General features: G+C 44.8%; 1 protein-coding gene across 8 annotated transcripts in view; it reads left to right on the top strand.

Moving 5' to 3' along the window:
* Nucleotides 1-20,162, top strand: part of LOC137521286 (CMP-N-acetylneuraminate-beta-galactosamide-alpha-2,3-sialyltransferase 4-like) — a 696,719-nt gene that overhangs the window by 327,112 nt on the left and 349,445 nt on the right. The window contains exon 1 of one of the 8 annotated variants that reach the window (XM_068240326.1): nt 6,248-6,350. The exons of the other annotated variants lie outside the window; for them this stretch is intronic. The gene's annotated coding sequence lies outside the window, so the exon portion shown is untranslated. Of the gene's footprint in view, nt 1-6,247; nt 6,351-20,162 lie in introns of those variants that run through there. 8 annotated transcript variants of the gene reach the window in all.

Genomic DNA, 20,162 nt, shown 5'->3' on the forward strand with positions numbered 1-20,162 from the left:
TGTATCAGTGACAAATATACCATCCTTCAGTGGCCAGTCTGAACCTGAAGGTGTGGCTTTTGAGCGCCGCCTGTTACTGAATCAGGGCCTATCCGAAAAAGTGGTTTCTACCTTGGTTCATGCAAGGAAACCTGTCACTTCCACTATCTATCTCAGGATTTGGAAAGTGTTTTGTGAATTTCATAAAGACACTCCAGAAAATCTTGAGAAATGTTCTATCCCCAATATGCTAGAGTTCCTGCAGAAAAGGCTAGATATGGGTCTAAAATTAAACACCCTCAAGGTGCAGTTAGCAGCCCTGGATGCATACTTTGATTTTCCTTTTACCTCAAATTCTCTGATTAAAAGATTTATCGCCTTGGGACTTGAATTTAGTCCAAAATTCTTTTATCGCTTTCCCTTTTGAGCCAATAAACCAAATCTCCATTAGGGACTTAACGCTAAATGTTTGCTAGTAGCTGTGACTACCGCCAGGCGTATAGGGGAAATACAAGACTTAAGCATAAAGCCACCATTCATGTCTATCCAACCGGATAGAATCACATTTAAGTTACCTCCCAATTTTTCTCCAAAAGTTGTTACAGATTTCCACAGTGAATAGGAAATCTTTATTCCTTCTTTTTGTACGAATCCTTCTAACCGAAAAGAGAAATAGTTTAGTTCCCTGGATGTCAGGAAAATGATTTTGTTTTATTTAGAGAAAACTGCATAGTGGAGAAAGGAGGATATTTTATTTGTTCAGTTTCAGGGTGCTCGCAAAGGGTTAAGAGCATTCAAGAGTACTTTAAGTAACTGGTTAAAGTTATGTATAAGCAAATCTTATGAAATAGCAGGTAAGCCAGCCCTTGTTAATGTCCAAGCTCACTTCACTAGGGCTGTCTCCTCTTCCTGGGCAGAAAGAAGTTCTTCCTCAGTACTCCAAATTTGTAAGGCTGCCACATGGTCCTCTTATGATACGTTCATAAAGCACTACCGTTTGGATTTACTAAGTCACCAAGACTTGGTGTCCCGCCCTAAGAGAGGTAATATTCTAACTCTCCAAGTTAACACCCTGAGTAGAGGCGAGCAGAATCCAATAATTACACTTACCGGTAATTGGTTTTCTGCGTTGCCTCTACGAAGGGTGAACCTACCCACCCAAATCTAACGGTAAGTCTCCTACTGAAGGTCAAGGTAATAGTCAATGCACTGAGTATAGGTAGGAGGATGTGGCTATTCAATTGTATATTGTGCTTCCTGTCCCCTAGGCAGGCGGGGAAATCTCCAGGTTAACGCCCTTCATAAAGGCAACGCAGAAAACCAATTACCGGTATATGTAATTATTGGCTTCAAAGCTATAATGGCTGAAAACTGAGAAATAATGATTTTTTTCCATTTGTTTCCTAATATTCCAGTTAAAATGCATTTAAAAAAAATAATTTGTAGCAAAATGTACCACTCAAAGAAAGCCTAATGGGTGGCGGAAAAAACAAGATATAGATCTATTAATTGTGATAAGTAGTGATAAAGTTATTGGCAAATAAATGGGAGGTGTACGTCGGCTCAGATGCATAAGGTGAAATGACACTGTACGCTGAAGTGGGTAAAGATTACTATTCAATGCACATATAAAGGTGTTCATTACCAGCATAGCACCCATTACAAGCTAATTAGATGGATTAAGGAAGGCCCCTATGGTCCAAGGACCCAGTGCGGTTGCAACCTCTGCATCCCCCATTGCTACGCAACTGAATCTATCCTGTACTGATGCCAGTACAAACCTATTCGCTGCAGTTGGTCATTTATTTTTCTCCCCTCGCAAGTAAACTAGGCGACCAGTGCTTTGATTAACTAGCCAGTTTTGTTGCCTTTCAGTAAAATGCTCTTCTTTTTTATGAGTATGCATTTAAGCATTTGATTACATCTGAAACAGTAGTCTCTGTGGCACATTGTGCTTTCTGTTTCTGCCGCAGTTTGCACTCTTGCACGCTCTGTGTCATTTTGCACTCTCACTCTACAATACTTTATCTTTTCTCTGTCATCTTGTGTTGTGTTTTTCCTATTACTTCATAATCTCTATTTTTTTCTCTGTGGCCTTGCACTCTCTCTCACTGCCACTTTGTTCTTTCTTGCTCTTTCACCTCCACTTTGTCCTTCACCAAAGATTCCATCTGTGCCCAGATGAACATATTTTCTAATTTCAAACTAAATCTTATCCTTAAAATCTTTTTTTAATAGTTAAATTTGTATTAAGTAAATAAACAATATGTAAGAAACAACATAAGTCAATTATGAGAATATCTAGAGGTGCATCTTAAAGAGAATCTGTACTGTAAAATTCTTACAATAAAAAGCATACCATTCTATTCATTATGTTTTCCTGGGCCCCTCTGTGCTATTTCTGCCACTCCCTGCTGCAATCCTGGCTTGTAATTGCCATTTTTATGCAGTGTTTACAAACAAAAGACATAACAAGTGATAGGCTGAGAGTAGCTCAGTGTGTGAGTCATACAGAGTGTGCAGGGGGGCTGGAGAGGGTGTGTGTAGCTTCTATCCAATCACAAGCAGCACAGCACATTCCAGCCTGACTGCCTGAGCCCGACAGACCGGACAGAGGAGAGAAGATTAGATCATATAACAGAGATAACACAGACACTGTGCAACTAGGAAAGGCTGCAGTAAGACAGAGCACATTAGAACAGCTATAGGAACTTATAAAAGCAAACTTATTAAAGCAAACTTGAAATAAATTTAAAAAAAAAATATAACACATAAGGCTCTAGGTACTATAGAGTTTTCCAGTTCCTCTCCTGGTTTCCTGGTTCCAGCGCTGTACCCCTATTAGCAGTCTTCAGTCCTTGGGTCAAAGACTGCTCTGTGCCACCGTGGGCCACCGAGCATTTACAGCAGCGATCCTAGTTAATAACGTTCAGTCTGTGCATGGGCTCAGGGGTGACATAGACCCTATAAAGGAATTTAGTTTGCTGAATTGGTCTGACACTACCACAGTCAGAAAATCAATATCTCATCCCATTCTTCTCTGTCTAGGTCAGAGACATGGTCAATTTTTCAAAGCAGCACCTGTCAAGTTTAGAATTATTTATTATTGTCTGTTTACTGCAAAGGGTTGACATTGCCTTGGGCAGCTCCCTGGTAAGTAGTAACTGCTCCAGACTGTCTGATTTTAATGTTAGGGGTTGAGAGTAAAGCTGCAATGAGAAGGCGTCCCTCACCTGCAGATACTCGAAGAGGTGTTTTTTGGGGAGGCTGTACTAGTATTTTAATTCATGGAAGGTAAAAACGGGGATTTCCACTAACTTCCCTGGGAGGATGATTATGATGATGTGAGTTAGGCTGCACTATGGACGTAAGGCGTGAGAAGGAGGATGATGAAGTACCTGCTGTTGGTGCAGTTTTGGAGGTGTCGGATACAAGCGAAGCTGGGGAGGATGATTATGATGATATGGATGTCACGTGGGTTCCCAATAGAGGAGATGAACAGGGGGACAGTTCAGAGGGGGAGTCAGAGAGAAGTAGGAGGAGACGAGTTGCTGAAAGAAGCAGGGGGAGCTCGTTGTCAAAAACCGCTAGTGGCAGTGTCTGGCACCATGTATCGCCACCTATGGACAGCCAGCCAACATGCCCTTCAACGTCAGCTGCTGACGCCGCCATAGTGCCATCACCCCAGGGCTCAGCGTTGTTTGAAATTTTTTTGTGTGTCTGCCTCAGATGAGAGCAATACAATCTGTACTCTCTGCCACCAAAAATTGAGCCGTGGAAAGGCCAACACCCGTGTAGGGACAACTGCCTTACGAAGGCACATGGAGAAAAAGCACAAACTGCAATGGGAAGACCACCTGTACACAAAGCAGCACACAAAAGCAAAGCCACACTCCTTCTCCTCTTCCTCCTTCAGGTGCATTATCTTTAGCTGCTTTCTCACTTGCACCTTCACAGCCACCCTCCTCCACTCCGCCTCTCACCTTTGGGACACTGCAGTAGAGGCGATACCCAAACTGTACCATGAAGTTGAAAGGCAAGTGGTGTTATCTCTGGCACACAGCGTTGCGTCAAGGGTCCATCTGACCATGGATGCCTGGTCTGCAAAGCACGGTCAGGGCAGGTACATTACTTACACAGCCCATCGGGTCAACCTGGTGACCGCTGGCAAGCAAGGAGTACGTGGCTGTACAGTGGACCTAGTTGTGACACCTCCACGGCTTGCAGGCAGGCCTCCTGCCACCTCCTCTCCTTCTCCTCCTACTACATCCTCTTCGCTGTCCTCCTCCTCGGCTGAGTGGCAGTGCTACTCTACTGGTGCTGTGATCTACTCTCCAGCTACACAGCCCCAGCTCCCCAGGGCTTATGCTGCATGCCAGGTACGACTGTGTCATGCCATCTTAGACATGTCTTGCCTCAAAGCCGAGAGTCACACTGGAGCAGCTCTCCTGGCTGCTCTTAACAAACAGGTGGATCAGTGGCTGACCCCGCACCAACTGGAGATCGACAACGTGGTGTGTGACAACGGCAGCAATCTCATTTCGGCTTTGAATTTGGGAAAGTTGACACGTACCCTGCATCGCACATGTGCTGAATCTCATAATTCAGAGAATTATGTGTAAGTACCTAGGCTTACAGGACGTCCTGAAGCAGTCCAGGAAGGTGTGTGGGCATTTCAGGTGGTTTTACACAGCCATGGCATGCTTGGCCGATATTCAGCGGAGAAACAACTTGCCGGTGAAGCACTTGATTTGCGATAGCCCGACTCGCTGGAATTCAACACTCCTGATCTTTAACCGCCTGCTACAACAGGAGAAAGCCGTCAACCAGTATCTGTCTTGCTCTTACTCAGTGATGTCAGGTAAGTTCTCCCCAGCCACAAACAATACCACAGGAAAGTTGAGCAGCACAAGCCCCCTGTGACACCTGCTGCTTTTGTTCTTCCGCTTCGTACTCAAAAAAACAAACCACCTTCCTCTTCTTCCCCAAACGACTCTTCGTCCACCTCCTCCTCCCCCCTTCTCTGTGCTGCCGCAGGTGTTGAGGAAACATCTGGTTCTGCTGTAAATTGATCCCACAACTCTTCCTCCTGTTCCTGTTCCAGTTCACACTGCTCCACAGCTTGATCCAACACTTTACGCACGGCACGCTCTAAGAAGAAAGCATATGGGATCAAGTCGCTGATGGCCCCTTCACTGCGACTCGCCATGTTTGTTACCTCCTTAAACGGCCGCATGAGCCTGCAGGCATTTCGCATGAGTGTCCAGTACTTTGGCCAGAACAACCCCATCTCCCCAGAGCATGTCCTTTGTCTGTAGTTGTGGAGATACTGAAAACACATGCCAGCCATCGGTTTATTCCTGCCTACTACAAGGGCTAGTCAGATCTATAAATGGTAAATATATCTTAAGGCCTCTTTCACAGTGCGACGTTAAAGTCGCACGTTAGAAAAAGTTTTAACGTGGACTAACGCACAGCAATACTAAGTCACAGTGCACACGTTGCGTTTGTGTGTAACGCGTAGCATTATTAGAAAGTGCTGCATGCTGTGCGTTATACACGTTTTTAACTGTGGTGGACTGTTTGCACATGCTCAGTAATGACCTGGAAGCATACTTTTCATTGCCTGTATGCCTACTGTATGTGACGATAACAGGGCATGGGCATAGAGTTGCGTTGTTACATTTTTGGGACATTGCGTTATTAGTTTGCATTGCGACTTTAACGTTGCATCAAAACGCAACGTCCCACTGTGAAAGTAGCCTCAAGGTTTGCGATATTATTTTGCGTAGTTATGTGTATCTGTTTATTTGATTTATGTGTTTTGTTTTGTTTTTTTTGTAGGAAGGAAGGGGGGGGGGGGGGGCTGATCTATGTCACATAGTTGATTTTCAAACATTTACAATAAATAAAACTCCTTTTATATACTTTCAGTATATATTATTTATCATTTTTTAAATCTTCAAGTTTGCTATGTCTTATCAAATGTGTCATGCCCAATTTCTCCCTAAACCTCCCACGGATAAGTGTGCCACATACAGTATTTAGAATCTAGGGTCTAGTGATCTTATTATCTCCATCATTGATGCTATTGTATCACTGTTCCTAGACTCCCTTCTTCCTTTTCACCGCTACATCGCACGCTATTTATTCTGCTCACTGAGCCTCCCCATAACTGTCTCCTAACTGATACTGCCATTCTGTGTGAGCCTGGCACTGGTGCCCCTCTCTCCCGTGTCTCCTCCTCCAGCTCATGTCATTTCTCTCCCCTCCCTGTATCTGCTCTCCTCCTCCTCCCCCTCCTAGGTTTCACCACAGCTGCCCAGCTGCCTTCATATACCCGATCACCCGGATTTCTCCCTGCTACCCTGGTGAGTACTCTGTTACCTGTCTCTTGCCAGGGGCACCGGAGCTTGCAGCTTTTGTGACTGAAGCTCAGCGATTGCTCCGGCCCTGCACTACCCAGTGCTGGAATCTGCTTATTGTTCTGCCAGGCGTGCCTGGTCACCCGTCCTCTGCAGCGCTCCTGTGCGGATGCACCCAGTGGATTCTGATCCGCTTTGCGGAGAGCATTGTGGCAGGGCAGCTGGTAGAGGGGACAATTGCCTCTGCACGCCGCATTATGCTTCTGTTTATTGATGTCTATTCTGTAACACGCATTCATTGTGACGACTCTTACGAGATTTTGTATGTGTGTGTAATTCACGCTGTGGCTTCCCGTTAGAGAGGAAAGCCCAAAATGCCAATCCTACACTACCATACTGTGCCCTGACCTGAGATTGCTTTATTTAATGCAACTCGCCAGAAACGTGCCTGAAATCATAAGTATATAAATGGTCACGAACAGATGTGAACCCATGATATAACAGATATGAGTCCAAGCTACGATACTCAAGGTATCTGAACATAGTGATAGACCGTGTGACTATATAGCTAAGGTGGCCACTAATGATCCAATTTCTTGTAAAAAAAAAAATCATTCGAGCGATCATATAATTCTGATTGGAAGGAAGATCGTTCACTACACCATCAATAACCCAATCTTTGTTTCTTATCTATCACAACCAACAAGAAAATCTAAATGTTGCTTCGACAAAAATCCAATCGGACAACTGTGTTTATAATTGTTAGTGATTGATTGTGCCCATCAACAGAGATTATTTACAACCAATCCAATCAGAATTTCTGATCGCGCAAACGATTTTTCGGTAGAAATGGGACCGTTGGTGGCCACCGAGAAGAACGGTCATGAAGGTCTGTCGTGGCCAGCATTTGTATGAAATACTATGTTCATCTTGGAGCTATAGTTTCACATCGCTGTTGTAATCAAGTTATTGTGCATGCATTGCACATGTATTTCTCAGTGAGGCTGCTTATATGTTTTTTTTTTTTTTTTTGTAACCAACCAAATTTCTGCAAAATTTTATACACTAAAGGTGTCCTTTAACAGTCCAATTATTAGTGAAAAATCATTTGAGCGATCAGATAAATGTGGATGTCGTGACATGTCGTGATATATCTATTATTTCACCATCAGCGAAACAATCTGTACTTCCTATCCATTATACAACAAATTATAAAAAATGTTTTTCCAATCAACAAAATTGCCATCGAACGATCGCTTTCAAAATTGTTAGCAGTCAATTGGTAGCATCAGCAGAGTTTATTTTCTGCCAATCTGTTCACAATTTTCTGATCGCTTGAAAGATTCTTTGCTAAAAATTGGACAATGAACAAGGTATCAGTACTTATCGAGGGAGCAATTGGGTATACTTATAGAAATGGTGCAGGTCAAAAATAGCGCCTGGAGACGAGACAGCCTGTAGTAGAATTTTGTTAATCTTACTGAAATTCTACTACTTACTTCCCATATTAAATATTGGTGATCTTGACCAAGCCTAAAGGTGGCCACACACCATACAAATTTTTAAATATCTGTTAAATTTAAAGTGAACCTAAAGCCTGGGAAAAAAAATTAGATTAACTCACCTGGGGCTTCCCTCAGCCCCCTGCAGCCGATCGGTGCCCTCGCAGCCCCGCTCTGACGCTCCAGGACCCGCCGGCGAACACTTCCGGTTTGGCCGTCACCGGCCAACAGGCATGGGAACGCGAGTGATTGTTTGCGTTCCCAGCCTGTATATCGCCCCCTATGCTGCTATTGCTTCCAGGAGGCCGCAATAGCAGCATAGGGGGCGATATACAGGCTGGGAACGCGAACAATCACTCGCGTTCCCATGCCTGTCGGCCGGTGATGGCGAAACCGGAAGTCGTCGCCGGCGGGTCCAGAAGCATCGGACCGGAGCTGCGAGGGCACCGATCGGCTGCAGGGGGCTGAGGGAAGCCCCAGGTGAGTTAATCTCATTTTTTCCCCAGGCTTTAGGTTCACTTTAAGAATTGCAATCAATTTTTCTGACTGATTGTAACATTTCAAAAATATGACCAATGTACCACACACCTATGTTCAATATTTCCCCAATTATGATAAAAGTGATTGGAAACTCTGAGATAATTGCTAGGGTGTATATATAACACATACCATACAATCTTTAGAAAAATTGAAGAACATTTTCCAGCATTCCGTATCGATAAAAAAAATACCAAACAAACAAAAAAACAGGAAATCCGATTGGAATTTTTCAGTCGAATGAAAAAAAAAAAGCTTTAGTTTTTTTTTTGGAGAGATTCGATCATATTTATCAAATTGCCATAAAATCGGATCATTTTATTGTATCGTGTGTGGCAACCTTTAGCAGAAGCATTATGCATTACCTGCTCCTGGCAATCGTGTTTCCTCCACTTCTTGGTTAGTTTGCAAGTGTCCAACAGTCAGCCAGTCACCATGCGGGGACTGAAGCCACATGCTGATTTGCTGGCTGCACAGCACTTGCAAACTAACTAAGGGCCCTTTTCCACCAGCGCGTTTGCGCTGGCTGAATCGCAAAGTCGCAAACCACTAGCGATTTTACAATCGCTACGGTTTGCTTTTTAACATAGGAATCGCGGTAGGATATTTCCACTACCGCGATTCGTTTTTGACGGGAACGCGAACGCGCGGCGGAGCGATATTTGCTGCGATTTTGCTATGCAGTGCATAGCATAGCAAAATCGCGGCCGCGAACTTCGGGGAATCGCCAGTAATTGCGCTTCAGCAATCGCTAGCGTTCAGCGTGAACGCTAGCGACTGCTAGTGGAAAAGGGCCCTTAGAAGTGGAGGAGATGTGATTGCCAGGAGCAGGTAATGTATAATTATGCCCCTGCCTACTCTAACACTGAATCCTCCCTCTACCTATGCCTAACCCTAAGACCCCACCTGGTGCTATACCTTAACCCCTCATCCCTCTTCCACCCTGCTGCCTAACCTTAAAGAAAACCTGAACTCAGAACATCCTCTCTGCTCTAAGAGGTACACAACAGCATATTAACCTTCAAAGTGGCCCAGAGGCGAGCATTCTTAAAGATTTTTACTTACCTGGGGCTTCCTCCAGCCCCATAAGCACAGGTGCGTGCCTCACCGTCCTCCCGCAGCCCTCCGTTAACTGGCAATCCTCTCCGGGATTCAGCCAAGTGATGTCAGCAGGGGGTCTTCTGTGCATGTGCAGATCTTTTGCACAAGCGCAGAAGACCCCCGGCTGACGTCACTGAGTCAGACTGAGCCCGACTGAGCAGAATACCGGAGCTGATCGCGGCTTAACGGAGGGGGATGCATCCGTGCTTATGGGGCTGGAGGAAGCCCCGGGTAAGTAAAAATATTTAAAATGACATTGAAACGAAAAAAACCTCATGATATAATGAATTGGTTGTGTAGTACGGATAATGAATAGAACATTAGTAGCAAAGAAAATAGTGTCATATTTTTATTTTCAGGTATATACCTTTTTTTAATAACATTGCATCATTCTCTAATAATTGCAGTTTCCACAATACACTCAGCATTTTAAATGATTTCACAGAGCAGGCTAATGACCCTTTGAACTTTTCTCTGCAGAAAAAACATAAACAAAGCAGAAACAATGAATGACAGTTGATATAAGTGCTTCAAAAGACAGTGCTGTCCACTACTTTATAAGGGCCGGTTTCCACTGCTAAATGATGCGAATGCGGCTACCTAGCCGCATCGCATCACTTCCGCATCTCCCGATGCGGAAGCCAATGGAGGAGATAGGACGCGGATGCGGCCATGCGAGAATTTGCAGCATGCTGCAGATTCTCGGATCGCTCTGTACCGCTACGCACAACATGCACGCAGTGGAAACTCTTCTATTGCTGTGCATGTGTTTCAGCATAAACGCGGTGCGATGCACCGCTCCTACTGGAAACGGGCCTTTAAGTTGCAGAGCTCACAGAAGCTATTTTGCATACATAACAACTGAAGTTTCTTAACTCTTCCTGTACTGGAAACAATATGTGACTCATATCTGTGCTAATAATGTTTTATTTCTTAGCTGTATTACACATACAAATCATATCATAAGTTTATTTTCACTTCATATTCCCTTTAAGTACGCCGTCTCTGAGTCACTTCAAAGGACATCCGAGGTGACGTGACATATGAGATAGACATGTGTATATGTACACATAGCCAAGCACACAAATCACTATGCTGCCGTCCTTTTTCTTTTTTTGCCTGAAAAAGTTAAACATTAGGTATGAAAGTAACAGTTTCTGTCTGGGTTGGACTATAACATAACGCTCACTGATGAGGAATTACAGCCATAAAACTTTTTCCTGGCAGTAAAGAGATAAAAAGAGTCATTAGTTCATAGATTTTAGCTTTGGCATACTTGAATGAATGTGTCATTGAGCAGAGACAATGAAACCATAACTAAGAAAGTAGATTTAAACTTAAAATAAAACTGTGGGATGTTGTAAAAAGTAATTTTTAGGAGGAGAAGAATAGATACAATTGTTTATCTCATCAGTTTAGGGCATTTTCTGGTGATCTGTGCTGCGTGGGCTCTCCAGCCCACAGCACAGATCACTTTGCAGCCAGGTCGACCAGACTTCCCCCCCCCCTTTTTTCCCCACTAGGGGGATGTCCTGCTGGGGGGGTCTGATCGCCGCCGGCTATCTGCCTGTTGCGGGGGGGGCTCCTCAAAGCCCACCTCCGCAGCGATTTACGCCCTCCCTCTGTTTCCCTCACTCTCCCTCTTGCTATGGGCGGCACAGGACGACGATGCGTCATGCGCTGCAGATGCCGGCGATCCCCGGCCAATCAGAGGCCGGGGATCGCCGATCTCCTTTACGGCGCTGCTGCTCAGCAGCGCCGTATGATGTAAACAGCGGGGATTTCTTCCCCACGTGTTTACAATTAGCCTGCGAGCCGCGATCGGAGGCTCGCAGGCTGTTCACGGAGACACCCTCCGTGGACTGACATGGAGTTTCCATGCAAAACCACTTACGACCTGCCGCCACCTATCGGCGTTAGGCGGTCGTTAAGTCAATAAATCTGCAGTGTTTCTACTTCCGGTTTTCATGTTAAAGGGGAACTTCAGCCTAAACAAACATACTGTCATTAAGTAACATTAGTTATGTTAATTAGAATAGATAGGTAATATAGTCTCTTACCCACCCCGTTTTAAAAGAACAGGCAAATGTTTGTGATCCATGGGGGCTGCCATCTTTGTCATGGGGGCAGCCATCTTTTTGGTTGAAAGGAGGTGACAGGGAGCAGGAGACACAGTTCCAACTATCCTGTGTCCTGATAACCCCTCCCAGCTGCACGCGCTCGGCTTCAAATGTCAAATTCAAAATGTAAAAAAAAAAAATTGCACCAAAACAGCAGAAGGAGAACCACAACATCAGAAATCCCATCATGCTTTGCACAGCATTAGGGGAAAAATGCCCGGGCAGTTTTTTTCTGTGCAGCTAAAAATGAGGCTTGTATAAGAGAAAAAAAGTTCTGATGCTGTGAAACAGTTAAAGAAACACCAGGCCTTTCCAGTGCTGCTGAGTCAATTTTTAGTCTGGAGGTTCACTTTAACATCTTGTGTTTAAAAATTTGCTGCTCTGCCGTGGCAGAGGAGATTCCTGAGCACACACTACAGAGAGATTAAATTACGGTGGTGATTTCTCTGAGATGAGGAGGAATTAGACAGGCTAAACTCTCTAAATACATACAGGGTGCATTTCTCTATGTTTTCCTTCTGTCCTGTTCAAGAGTTCAGGTCCCAGGTCCACCTTAAAGAAAACCTGTAACTAAAAAAGGTTCCCCTGGGGGGTACTCACCTCGGGTGGGGAAAGCCTCCGGATCCTATCGAGGCTTCCCCCGTCCTCCTGTGTCCCAGGGCGGTTTCGCTGTGCCCCTCCGAACAGTGGGTATTAGGCCTGAACGATTTTGGGAAAAAATTGAATTGAGCGATTTTTGTTGCAAATCACGATTTCGATTCGATTCACGATTTCCTTCAAATTAAGCTTTGTTCCCCCTCTGTGTCTCTCTGTCCCGTCTCTCTTTGTGCACTCTGTGTCTTTGTGCCCCCTTTGTGTGTGTCTCTCTCTCCCCCTATTGTGCCCCCCCCTTTTCTGTGTCCCCTGTCTTTTTTGTCCCCTCTGTGTCTCTCTCTGCCCCCTCTGGGCCTCTCTCTGTCTTACTACCTTTGTGTCTCTCTTTGTGCCCCTTTTGTCTCTCTGTGCCCCCTCTGGGCCTTTCTTTTGTCCCTTTTGTGTCTCTTTTTGTGACATTTTTGTCTCCCTGTGCACGCTCTGTCCCCTAAGCTGCGGCAGTGCTGTACATACCTTCCAGCACGAGCCTAGCGATGCCAGTCTATCCACTTCGCGTCCTGCAGGCTCTAATGCATGGCCTACTTCCTGTATGTCACATGACATACAGGAACCAGGAAGTATGCCGTGCACAAGAGCCAGCAGATGGCAAGAGAGGATGGACAGCGTTGGACTCCTGCGGAAGATCTGACTGACGCTGTGGGCCACATACACTGGGATTTGGAAGTTTTAAGCAGTGTCTCCAAACTTCTACCTTGTGGAAATGTCACGATATTCTCCACTTTGACGATTCTGAAGTTGTGAACTTGTTGATCGCGATTTCGATTTAAATTCGATTTATCTTTCAGGCCTAGTGGGTATGTACATATTTACCTTCCCGGCTCCAGCGTAGGCGCAGTATCAGATCTCCTCTCCGCTCGGAGATAGGCGGAAATAGTCGATCGCTGTTGCAAGTCTCCTGCGCCTACGTACTAGAGCGGACCCGACGGAGATCGGCTATTTCCGCCTATCTCCGTGCTGAGAGCCTCAACAGCGCCCCCGCTGGAGCCAAGGAAGGTACATATATAAAGCCTTGTCAGGCTTGTTGAGCCAGGATTGTGGGACGCTTTGGGGGAGCCAGCGCTGGGCTGCCTGCAGCTGCAGCTACAAGGGAGGGGGATGCTCATTGGGACCCTTAGGCTTCCCCCGCCCGAGTTGAGTACCCCCCAGGGGAACTTTTTTTTGTTACAGAGTCTCTTTAACCAACCCCCTCTCCCCTTCCTGGTGCCTAGCCCTTAACCACTCCCCTGCCTCAACTTACTACCCCATGCCGAACCTTAAAGGATACCCGAGGTGACATGTGACATGATGAGATAGACATGGGTATGTACAGTACGTAGCACACAAATAACTATGCTGTGTTCCTTTTTTCTTTCTCTGCCTGAAAGAGTTAAATATCAGGTAGAGTATGTAAGTGGCTGACTCAGTCCTGACTCAGACAGGAAGTGACTACAGTGTGACCCTCACTGATAAGAAATCCCAACTACAAAACACTTTCCTAGCAGAAAATGGCTTCTGAGAGCAGGAAAGAGATACAAAGGTTCAATAGTTCATAGATTTTAGCTCTGGCATACCTCAATGAATGTGTCATTGAGCAAAATCAATAAAACAGTTAAAATGTAAAAAGTAGATTCAAACATAAAATAAAACCGTGGAATATCTTTAAAAGTCATTTTTAGGAGAAGGAAGATAGATACAATCATTTATTTCATTAGTTTATTTTCGCTTCAGGTGTCCTTTAAAGGGACTCTGAGCAGTGCCTGTGGGTATGCCTAATTAACTAATTAATTATATCCTCACACCTACCAGCATGATGTTTGTAATTATATCCCCCTGGGCTCCTTGTATTTCATTGCATTGTGCTGAATGGAGCTGCCGACTTTGGGGAAAAGTCGTCCTGTGTAATACAATGCTGGAATCCAGAAGTGCAGTAACTATGGAAAGATGCATATCATTTTGAAGCTCTCTTTCTCCTCTTTCCAATGATATATAAATCGCCGCCCTACGCCTTTTAGTTTTTGCTATTTTGGCGATCGAAATTGCGATGGCCGCGGTTTAGATCGCGGAAATAGCGAAAACTAAAAGGCGTAGGGTGGCGGTTTGTATATCATTGGAAAGAGGAGAAAGAGAGCTTCAAAATGATATGCATCATAGTAATTGCACTGCTCGGAATCCCTTTAAAGAGAACCCAAGGTGTATTTTTTAAATCTTAATAGGACACAGAGGCTTGTTTTGTGCACAATTACATGCCTCTGTGTCCTTCTATTGCCGCCTCCAGTCCCCTTCTGCTGTCCCCCCTTAAAGATAGCGACAATCTGCTTGTCGCTAACCTTGTGTTTACCTGCATATTGTCAATCGGCTATTACCGCACCCCACCGCCAGGCAATGAAAGTCTATGGAGGCTTTCATATAGTGAGCTAACAGTGCGGCACGATGGAAGTGACATTTTCTCCTCATCTCCAACACAGGTCCAGAACTGCGTTACCGCGCGGCTTCTGCATCGAGTTGCGGTGATCTGCGTCGGCCCAGAAATCATGTTAGTCTATTGCGACACGTGGATTTAAAAAAAAATACCGACGCGACATCCTGGCACGCATGTGCAGAAGCGTATTTTAACAATACGCTTTCGCATACGCGAAGCAGGAAGTGACAGCAAGCAGGCATCAAGCCCTGCCTGGCCGGAGGCCAGACGGAACACTGCGCGATAGCCGCTCCGTTCACTTATAATCTGCCTTGGTAATGTGGCCAGTTGATGGCTTTCGCACACCAAGCACCCACTATTTATTGGTGCCATAATTACTGTTCATTGCCGCAAATCGCCCATTTTTAGCGGTGCTCATCCTGCGCCATTTTTACCTGTTTCGAGTGATCGCTCCCATGTTAGATCAAGCAGTAATTGACCTGTGTGTGTGGCTTGCATAACAGGTGTAATAGAATAATGGTGTTCAGAAAGGTGTTTTTGCATTTGTTTGCAGTTCACCAAAAGGGATCAGGGATGTGTCCTTTGTTATATATAAAGATACATGTAGCTTCTCTTTTTTTTTTTTTCCCCCTCTACTTTGGCTCCAATATTTTTTACATCGGTCTTGATAAAACCGGTCCCACTATGTATGGCTTCTAGCCTCTTAGGCTCCTTTCACACTGTGTCCGTTGCATTCCTGATTGCAGTGCATGCAATTATATTTCTGTGGTACAATCACATCAGTGCATCAGTGGTGTGGTACCGGCGAAATAACTGTGTATATATAACGGAATATGTGCATATTTACAGTTGTAGTGTAGCATACTGTCAATGTACTGAATGCTTCATTGAATGCGTCGCATCACACGCCTAATGCGTGATGCAAGGTTCCACGGCGTTACGCCGCTCAGGAGGTTTTGCTAGCCTCAGAGTCCCCAGGATTAATCTATTAGATTGAATAGCTGCAAAAGGTTTAGCTAGCACTAGGCTAGCAAGTATATGTATCCAGCACCCCCCGATCGCCCCTGATCCAGCAGCTTATACATTACCCAGCCTGGTTCCAGCGATCGCTGCAGCCTCCCCGCACAGCTCCGGTCTTCTCTATGGGGTGGATCGTTCATGACGTCATGACATCCTGCGCAGTCACAATCCGCCCCATAGAGAAGGCCGGAGCTGTGCGGTAAGGCTGCAGCGATCGCTGGAACCAGGCTGGGTAATGTATAAGCGGCTGGATCGGGGGCAATCGGGGGGAGCTGGACACATACAGTATACTAGCTAGCATAGTGCTAGCTAAACCTTTTGCTGCCATAACATCTAGTATAATATTCCTGGGGGACTCCTGAGGCTAGCGAGCGGCATGCCCGACACAGTGTCAGGCATACCGCTCAGGAAGTTATCCCTGTTTGTTGCAGATCATTCTGATCCTCTTCAACCTCTTTGTGTTTACAGCTGTCAATGATAGGCTGCTGACGATATCATTTTGACTCTGTGTTAAAGAGCACCTAAAGAGTGCTTAAAGGACCTGTGTCACGAAAATTTGTAAACTCATATAATTAAGAAATACATTTCTTCCAGTGTAAAATGAGCCATAAATTACTTTTCTACTATGTTGCTGTCACTTACAGTAGGTAGTAGAAATCTGACAGGTTTTGGACTAGGTTCACAGGGATTTCAATGATTTTCAAAATGCACTTAGTGAATGGCAGTTGCTCCGTCCAACTGACAAAAAAAGTGTACGGTGAGCAGCAAGGCTGGCCAGCATCTTTGTATAAATCTTTTTCAGGGAAAGTCTTTATAAAGAATAAAGGCCATGCTGAGAATCCCCCATGGAGAGATGGACTAGCCCAAAACCTGTCAGTAATGTCAGATTTCTACTACCTACTGTAAGTGGCAGCAACATAGGAGAAAAGTAATGTATGGCTCATTTTACTCAGGAAGAACTGTACTTCTTATTTGTATGTGTTTTAAATTTTAAGATTTTCGCAACAGTTCCTCTTTAAGGTGTACCCAAGGTGAAAATAATGAAAGAAACTAGATACTTACCTAATAAAAGGAAAGACTCTGGATCCTGAAGAGGCTTCTCATGTCGTCCTATCCCCAACGTTGCCACGTGTGCACCCCCCAAATAAATATTTTATATAAGCTTGTCAGATTTCTGATTGTGACTGCGCTCCTCTTTATGCACGAACCTGCCTGCATGAGAATGGCTCTACTGTGCAGGCATGGCTGTACTCGTGCAGATGCAGCAAGGCCGTGCTTGTGCATGAGTAGGAGTGCAGTCATGATCTTCAGGAAGGTCCCGTGCAGCCGAGTTTACTTTAACCATAAGGGCATTAGCCACATTCAAATTTGCATATGCAAAGTATTTCAATGGGCTTTTTTTCCATTACAGGCGAAATTTGTTCCCTCTTCCCCCGCAGGCGAAAAAAACCCGGCCGCCCCTGAAACAGTTTTCTGTGTGGTTTAGGTGTTTTTCGCGTTCACGTGTACACGTTTACACGTGCGGATGTCAATAGTAATGGATGGCAATGGGAAAATTGAAAAAAAACAACGCTTACACATGAAAAAAAGCGCGCAAACGCACGTGAATTTGCATACTTTTTTTCTATACAGATTTTCCTAGGTATAGTGTAAACAGGCCCTAAGTGTGCAGTGTTTCAATTTTAATATTAATTAAAAATAAACATTTAAAATTAATTATACCCATCTGTTTTCCCATAAATTAGGTTAGTGTCTGCACACCCTCCCTTCTCCTAGGTGGGAGTGGCCACAGAGCAAGGGCTGATTCAGGGGATCGATGCAACAGATGGCAGTGGCTCACTGTAAACTGAAGGTGCGTACACACATCAGACCATAGTCTTTGGAAAATGAAAGATCACAGACCAATTTTACCCCCTTCCATATAGTATGAGAGCCATACCTTCACAATCTATTCTATTGAGCTGAACTCCCCATCAGATAGAAATCTTTGCTAGATGCTGCACATAAAAATGCTGCACACATACAAAAGATCTGTTCCTGCAAAAGATGCGTTCCTGCAAAATGCAATAGAATAGCCTGTGTAGGTATGGCTCTCATACTAGGGGGTCCAGCGGTTCTGGAGGTGTGTTTAGCTTCTAAGGGTACAATGGTTAATTTGCATATATTCAGCAGTGTTGCTCTGGGAGACATCTCAAGCTCACTCCAACCTGAATTATCGCAAATTCTTTCTGTTTTAGGAAAGCAAACTTTTGTTTATACTAGGGGGCAAAATTGGTCTGTGATCTTTCATTTTCCAAAGATTATGGTCTGATGTGTGTATGCACCCTTAGCCTTATTGAACATCTGTCATCTTGCCAACTCACTTTTTTGCATCTCATTTTATTATTCTAATTATCATTATTGATTTATAAAGCGCCATATTCCCTGGCGCTGTACAAAGTAAGAAACAAACATGGGTTGCACAATAATATAGACAATGATATACACCAATACACAAATACAGAGTAATAACAGTGACAAAATTAATACGAATAAATGTGTAACAAAATCCAAAACACAAAAGGGTTAGAGAGCCCTGCCCTTGCAAGCTTACAATCTAAAGGAATGGGGGGGGAAACAAGAGGTGGTAGTATACAGTATTCATACCTAGAGGCAGTGTGTTTTAGGTTATCTGGTAGGAAGTACAACTTGGCCAAAGGTCAAAAGGTGAACCGGCCTGAGGTAGAGCGTATGCTTGACGGAAAAATTGCGTTTTGAGGGCACATTTAAAGATATCAAAGACTTCTGAAAGTTAATTAGTGTAACAGATTATTTGCAATACAGCTCCATGGACAATTGTGTTTTCTTTAAAGACATTGTATTGGCTGGGTTCTGCCAGAGTTCAGTACTTATCATTTTTAAAACGGGAAGGATTAGGTTGTACAAAACATTCTAAAATGCAATGTAAGCTCACAATTAAATTTACATTAATACATTGGTTGTATGTGGTCCTGTGTTAATGGGTGTGTACACACCCGTTACTAGAGTCGATGGCGTCACTGAGCCGGGCTGCACAGACGCGAGTCAGCTGTGTAGCTGACAATGTGCTGTTTTGCTATGTGTGTGTGTGGGGGCTTACACAGTGGGATCGGTCGTCGCAGAGGTTCAGTTGATATGCCAGAAAGATTGCTTGCAGTTTGGGGGTCGCGAGCCTCTGTACACATGCCTGATTATTGGCTGAGGTGTAAGTTGTCAGCTGCCTCAGTCGACTTCAGTCAAGCTTGTGTATGTGGCTTTAGTCATGGACAACAGAAGTTGTTTAGGCAATACAAAGGTATTTAACCTCCTTGGCGGTATTTAACCTCCTTGGCGGAGGGCGCCGCTCAGGCCCCGCTGGGCCGATTTGTATAATTTTTTTTTAAAACACTACCTGCCACGTAACACGCTGCTCTCCCCCCGAGACCCCTGTGCAGCCTGGCCAATCAGTGCCAGGCAGCGCTGAGGGGTGGATCGGGACTCCGTCTGACGTCACGACGTCGATGACGTCATCGCGATCGTTGTCATGTCGACGGGGGAAGCCCTAAAGGAAATCCTGTTCAGAATGGGATTTCCTTACGAGGGTATTCACCGGCGGCGATCGCAAGGTATGGGCGGACGCCGCAGGGATGGGAGCATCATGTAGCTAGCGCTAGGCTAGCTACATGATTTAAAAAAAAAAATATTTTAATAAACCTGCTGCGCCGCCACCCTGGCGCAATAATTAGAACGCCAGGGAGGTTAAAGGACAATTGTAGGGGATATGGAGGCTGACATATTTATTTCCTTTTAAACAATACCAGTTGCCTGGCAGTCCTGCTTATCTATTTGGCCGCAGTAGTGCCTGAATCACACCAGAAACAAGCATGTAGCTAATCTTATCAGATCAGTAATGTCAGAAACGCCTGATCTGCTGCATGCTTTTTTAGGGTCTATGGCTAAAAGTATTAGAGGCACAGGATCAGCAGGACAGCCAGGCAACTGATGATGCTTAAAAGGAAATAAATATGGCAGCCTCCATATCCCTCTTGCTACAGTTGTCCTTTAACCACTTCACCCCACAGGCTATTTTTACCCTTTTTGCCAAGAGCCATTTTCACCTGTCAGCGCTCCACCCATTCATTAGGCCATAACTTTATTACTGCTTATCACACCTAGATAATCTATATCTTGTTTTTTTCACCACAAATTAGGCTTTTTTCCGTATAGTATTACCATATTTTTCGGCATATAAGACACACTTTTTTACCCCTGAAATGGGGAGAAAAAGTCACATGCATCTTATATGCCCGGGACTCCCTGTATTGTCCCCATTTCTCCTCCACTTCCCTTGTGTCCTCCTCCACTCCCCCTGAATAAATGCAAGCAGCGGCAGCACGGATCACCTAATCTATCGGAGCCCGGGGCGATCAGCAACCTCTTCTCTCCCTCACTGCTCCTCTAGTGCCGGCTTCTGCTAATGAGATGAGAA

The sequence above is a fragment of the Hyperolius riggenbachi genome, chromosome 6 (genome assembly GCF_040937935.1).
Source record: "Hyperolius riggenbachi isolate aHypRig1 chromosome 6, aHypRig1.pri, whole genome shotgun sequence".
NCBI lineage: Eukaryota > Metazoa > Chordata > Amphibia > Anura > Hyperoliidae > Hyperolius > Hyperolius riggenbachi.